Source organism: Asparagus officinalis, chromosome 3 (assembly GCF_001876935.1).
Source record: "Asparagus officinalis chromosome 3, Aspof.V1, whole genome shotgun sequence".
NCBI lineage: Eukaryota > Viridiplantae > Streptophyta > Magnoliopsida > Asparagales > Asparagaceae > Asparagus > Asparagus officinalis.
In genome coordinates, this window is record NC_033796.1 from 22,056,037 (window position 1) to 22,062,098 (window position 6,062).

Below are 6,062 nucleotides of genomic sequence, written 5' to 3' on the forward strand. Positions count from 1 at the left end.
TCTCTTTTGGCCCATTTGGATAATGAAAGTATTGAAAGTAAGGAGTAGGTTGCAGAAGTAACTTTTAAAACTATGAAATAGGAAGTAGCGGAAATAGCAATTTTTTGTTTCATATATTTTTAGAAATAATGGAAGTAGAACTTCTTCCTCTTCATTTACTTTTTTTTTTGTTTGAAAAATATTTGAAAATATCACTAGGAAGTAATTAATACATGTTGCTTCTATTTTAGGGCCCATTTGGATAGTTGGAAGTTTTAGAATAAGAGGTAGATCTAAGAAGTAACTTCTAAAATTATAAAGTTTATCATCTCAAATTATACTATACAGAAAAAAACCTAAGAATAATACTAAACTTGTTGCTGATGTATCTCAAATTATTCTACAAGAAAAAAAATATGTGCACACATATCAAGGACCATATTAGAACATCTGATCAATCATATAGGAATGGAAACTAAATAAATTAGCTCAAAAAATGTTGGGATATACAAAACAAAACCAATTTCTTATCAAGATTTGTATCTATACGCAACTCATGTTCACATGTATAAAAGAGGGGCACATGTGATTAGATTATGAAGACCTTGAATCTAAAATTGACCTGCAACTTTTTCATAGTGCCGAGAGATTGCATATCCAGACAGAGGAGCGGTTATTAGATCCCTAATTTCACGCATGTTACAAATCTTCATGTGGAGCCCGCAAGTATTCTTTTATCTACTTCAAACCTATTTTAGAGTCTTGAAGGGTGGAAAAGAATCTAGGAATGGAGATGCCACATAGACACCACATCATCATTTAAGGAAGTAGCGAAAGTATATTTTCAAGAGAAACAAACATACATTTTTGCCTAGAAGTAGCAGAAGTAGCCTCTACTTCCTCTACTTTTGCTATTTCACAGTTACTTCCGTGTAAACAAATAGGCCCTAAACGTGGGAGTTTGGAAAAAACTTTTCATGGACAAAAATACCCTCAATTATTTTAGACATTACATTATTATCATATTCTATCCTAATGAATTTCAATTAATAGGTATAAACTTCAATTATCCTCTCTCGTGCTAATATATATGAAAAATAGGTATGCTTGGTACCAAACACAAAAAGTTGTGCTTGGTAGTGAGGTGACATAATCCCCTCCACTCATTCAAATGGTTGCATATCCTCATGTACTCATCAACTCATGTGAATGCGGTCCCCCATTTGAATAAGTGGAGGGGATTGTGCCGCCCACTTACCAAAACACAAAATTTGTGCTTGGTACCAAGCATACCCTAATCTATCTCTCTCTCCTCTCTCTCTCTATATATATATATATTATATATATATATATAATATATATTATAATATATATATGGGAAAAGTGAATCTAAGGTGACACCCTAGGCTCCCACCTAAGGACGCGGCCTAAAATCACATCATTCTCTAATATTTTTTTATGATCCGCCCGTTGAACTTGATCTACACATTCTTAAACTCAAACACACCAATTTTGGGGTGAACCCGTCGTGTTTTGACCATTCGTTGAGTCGTCAAAAAGTTCTATTCATTCGAAACCGTTTAAAATTATGGCGATAGTGGTATGAAGGGTCAAAACACGACGGTTCACCCCAAAATTGTGATGTTTAGGTTAAGAACGTGTAGATCAAGTTCAACGGAGCGGATGCTAAAAAAATATTAGAATGATGTGATTTTAGGCCGCGTCCTTAGGTGGGAGCTAGGGTGTCACCTTAGATTCACTTTCCCTATATATATATATATTATATATATATATTATATATATATATATATATATATATAATATATATATATGAGAAAAATGGAGAACCTTGGTATCAAGTTGCTTAAAGCAACTTGGTAGTGATGTGGCCTAATCTTGTCCCTACATCACACCTCGAGAAAGAGCCCTCAACCACCCTTCACCAACTCCAATGCTAGATATAGAGACAAAATTAGGTCACATCAACATCCAAGTTACTTTGAGCAACTTGTACCAGTTGCTCCATTTCTCTCTCTCTCTCTCTCTCTCTCTCTCTCTCTATATATATATATATATTAATATATATATATATATATATAATATATTATATATATAATATATAATATAATATATTATATATATATATATATAGCTCAGATTAATTTAGTGCGTTGAAAATTATATTAAGGTATAGATAATTATTCAACCTTCATGTTGAACCACTACTCTAGAAATTACAAAGTGGAAAATCTCAGAACTTGCAAAATTTATGTACTAGAGAAAACAATAAATGTTTAAAATTTTGACAATCTAAAAATATGAATTGGTATCTAACTAGTAAAAAAATTAAACTCTTTATCTTTGCATTTGTTTCTTATATTTTAATTTAAACATAAAGATACTCTTTTCATAAGCTGTTTCCAAAATTAAGAAGACAAATGTCAATTTTGTGTGGGTGGCCAAGCTAGAAAATATTCAAAATCCATAGAATTTGCACAACTCATAAGAATACAAAAAAGGCATAGTTTAGAAATTTTACAAAAAAGATCATCATTAGTAGAAATATCTTAAAGACTTTCAAAATTTGTATATATTTCGTGCTAGAATCCCAAAGACTTCAAAACATTAAATTTTTATAGAAAATACCTAGATTTTATAAAATTTATAAAAAAAAATCCAAAAGAGTTCCTTACATTTCAAATTATCCTAATTAATAGAAATATCATAGTAAAATTTCATTGTGATAATGTTCTAATTAATTAAAATATCTTTAATAAGATACAAGATATAAATAAATTTTCAATCTACATGTCCAACTATTTATCAATAAATTTAAAAATAGAAAACCTCAGAACTTAAAAAATTAATTTACTAGAGAAAGTATACAAAATTTTATAACTTCGACCATCTAAAGATTTAAATTTGATACCTAACAAGTAAAAGGTACAACTTTTTTATCTTATCATTAGTATAGTTATATCTAAATTTATAAATAAAGATAAAAATAGTTAGATGATATTATGAAACATTTCACCTCATAAATTGTCTTCATAATTAAGGAGACAAATCATAGTCCTTTTAAAAATGTGAGTTAAGAAAATTCTTTCTGTGATTAATATCAGCCTTGACCATTTGGGATATTACATTCCAATCATATCCCTCCTTTATATATAAAAAGAAAATTGGTGGAGTTCCTAAAGACATAGAAAATTGACACGTGTCATATAAAGACATGAAAAATTGATATGTGTCATATCATAAGTATCAATATGTCTATCAAAAGATGACACATGGAAAACTAATCATATATTCACCTAAGAATTATCTTTGAATTAAAACTATCCATAAGTAGAAAATTTTAGTACTCAAATATTTTGTAATCCTTATCAAATTATAATTGTCCATAATTAAAAAGATCTCATAATTACATATTTAAATATAAAAATCAAAGAATAAACCTCATATAAAAAAATTCTCTACATAAGATAATTGATTAATTTTAGAAAACTTCATCAACTATTTTAATTAGAGAGAACTTAAAAAATTTATTTACTAGAGAAAATATATTTAGATTTATAACTTTGACAATCTAAAAATTTAAAGTTGGCACCTAACAAGTAGAAAGGTAAACTTTTTTATCTTATCATTAGTATATTTATATTTAAAATTATAAATAAAGATAAAAATAGTTAGATGATATTATGAAATATTCTCACCTCATAAATTGTCTTCATAATTAAGGAGACAAATCATAGTCCTTTTAAAAGTGTGAGTTATGAAAATTCATTATGTGATTAATACCACCCTTGACCATTTGGGATATTACATACCAATCATATCTCTCCTTTATCTATATCTATACTATATATAAAAAAAGATTGGGGTGTTGAAACTTTTGATTGCCCTTCTTACCCTTTTAAATTTGATAGTTCTAACTTTACTTTAATTATTTTTTTATTTAATTTATTTCAAAAAGTCTTATGAGTCTTAAATTAAATTAATTGCAAATCATCATAATGATAAGATTTAATTAGTTTCTTAAGCTCTTAAAGATTCCAAAGCTTATTTAATTAAATGCATATGTTATGAATCCAATTAACTAACCACTCTTTTATTTTCCCTTTACGTAACCTCTTTTTCTGTCTATATATTATAACTTATGGTCATCCATTCTCTTCAGTCAACCACATCACCTACTAAGCTAAATCCCTACACCAACATAATGGTTTATGAAATATATTTTATGGAAAGTTTATCAAATGATTTATAGTGTGCGTGGATTGTATATGTATGTGCACGTGCATATATTGGATAATATTTGTTACATGGTTTGTAAGCTTAAAATTTTATTTTTTATAGAGATAAAGACTATGTCTCATGTTTAATTCTTAGTTCTTAATTTATATTTCATCTCTTGAATCCTTGAAAAAGAGAAGGATAATAGATTATAGAAAGATTATTATTTGGAAGTCTTGATATTTAAGAGTATGCATAAATCTAATTTGAGAGCCAAATATTGTTTTTAGTGTGTGTTTTTTTAAACTGTGTATTAGGTAAGATTCTTATTGGTCTTTTAATACTTAGAAAAAACACACGATCTTATTTTTGGAGTTTATGCAAAGCTATTTAAAGGTTTTTCCTCCTTGCACAATGTTAAAAAAGAGTTTTTTGTGCCATTTATTATAAGTTTTGCCTTTTTCTTTGAATATAGATGATACATTGTGCTTTCTTGTTCATTAGATGTACTCATGTTTTAATTCTTAACTACTTACTCGGTTCATAAGCACTTTAAGTTTAGAGGTGCTATCAATTTATCTAACGCTTTCACTGTTTTTTATAATTTTGATTTTCTTACCTATATTAAGCATTTTTTATGTTTTTTCATTAATAATTATGTTGAATAATAAAATTTAGTCTTCTTTTTGATTAATCACTAATAAGTTCCTATCAACTTTAGGCTACAAAGATTAACTAATAAAACATATTGGTCATCTATTTTCTACTCATTTTGATAATTGAATCAAATAAATTTTTTAATTTTTTATATGAAAATCTAGATTAATTTGTGTCTTGATTGAGATTCTTTAATTTGGATTAAAGAATTAGCCTATACAATTCCCATGAACTGAGCTATTCAAACAATATCTTTATATTGGTTGTGATTCCATCTTGCTATTATAGCTTTTGTAATTTTGTATCTAATAACAATTTTTGCTATTAATCCAACAAGATATTAGATATTTAATATTTGTTTTTCATTTAGTGACCTATGTAACATTCATGCATGATATATTGAGAATCAATATACCATAAGTAAATATTATATTGTAAGTACATATTTGAGAATCAATAATATAGAATATATTATTTGCTAATACTTCTTAAACCAAGTACACCACGTGCAACGCACGTGTGACATACTAGTATATAAAGAGAAAATTGGCGGAGTTCCTAAACACACAGAAAATTGTCACGTGTCATATTATAAATACATAAAAAAATGATATGTGTCATATCATAAATATTCACATGTCTATAAGAAGATGACACGTGGACAACTAATCATAAATTCAACTAAGAATTATCTTTGAATTAAAACTGTCCATAATTAGAAAATTTTAGTACTCAAATATTTTGTAATCCTTATCAGATTGTAATTGTCCATAATAAAAAAAGGTCAAAATTAAAGAAAAAAAACAAATATAAAGAGTCACTCTACATAAAATCATGGATTAATTACAGAAAACCTCCTCAACTATTTTAATTCAAGAATAATTACAGAAACCTCCTCAACTATTTTAATTCAAGAAAACCCTTTGAGTTTGAGCATGTTGTAGATAAACCACCTCAACTATTAAAATTTGACATAACCACTTGAAGTTTCTTCACTTAACAACTCCCTCACACCTTGTAGATAGCCCTCTCAAGCTTGAAAATTTAAGAAACCCCAATGAACTCTTCTTACTTTACATCTTAAAAGCTAACATTGTTAGTTTTAATATGTTATATGACAAGTAGGTGACTAAGAAAAGACCAAAATACTCCTTAATTATAAAAAAATAATCTGAGTTTTTAGGATAAGG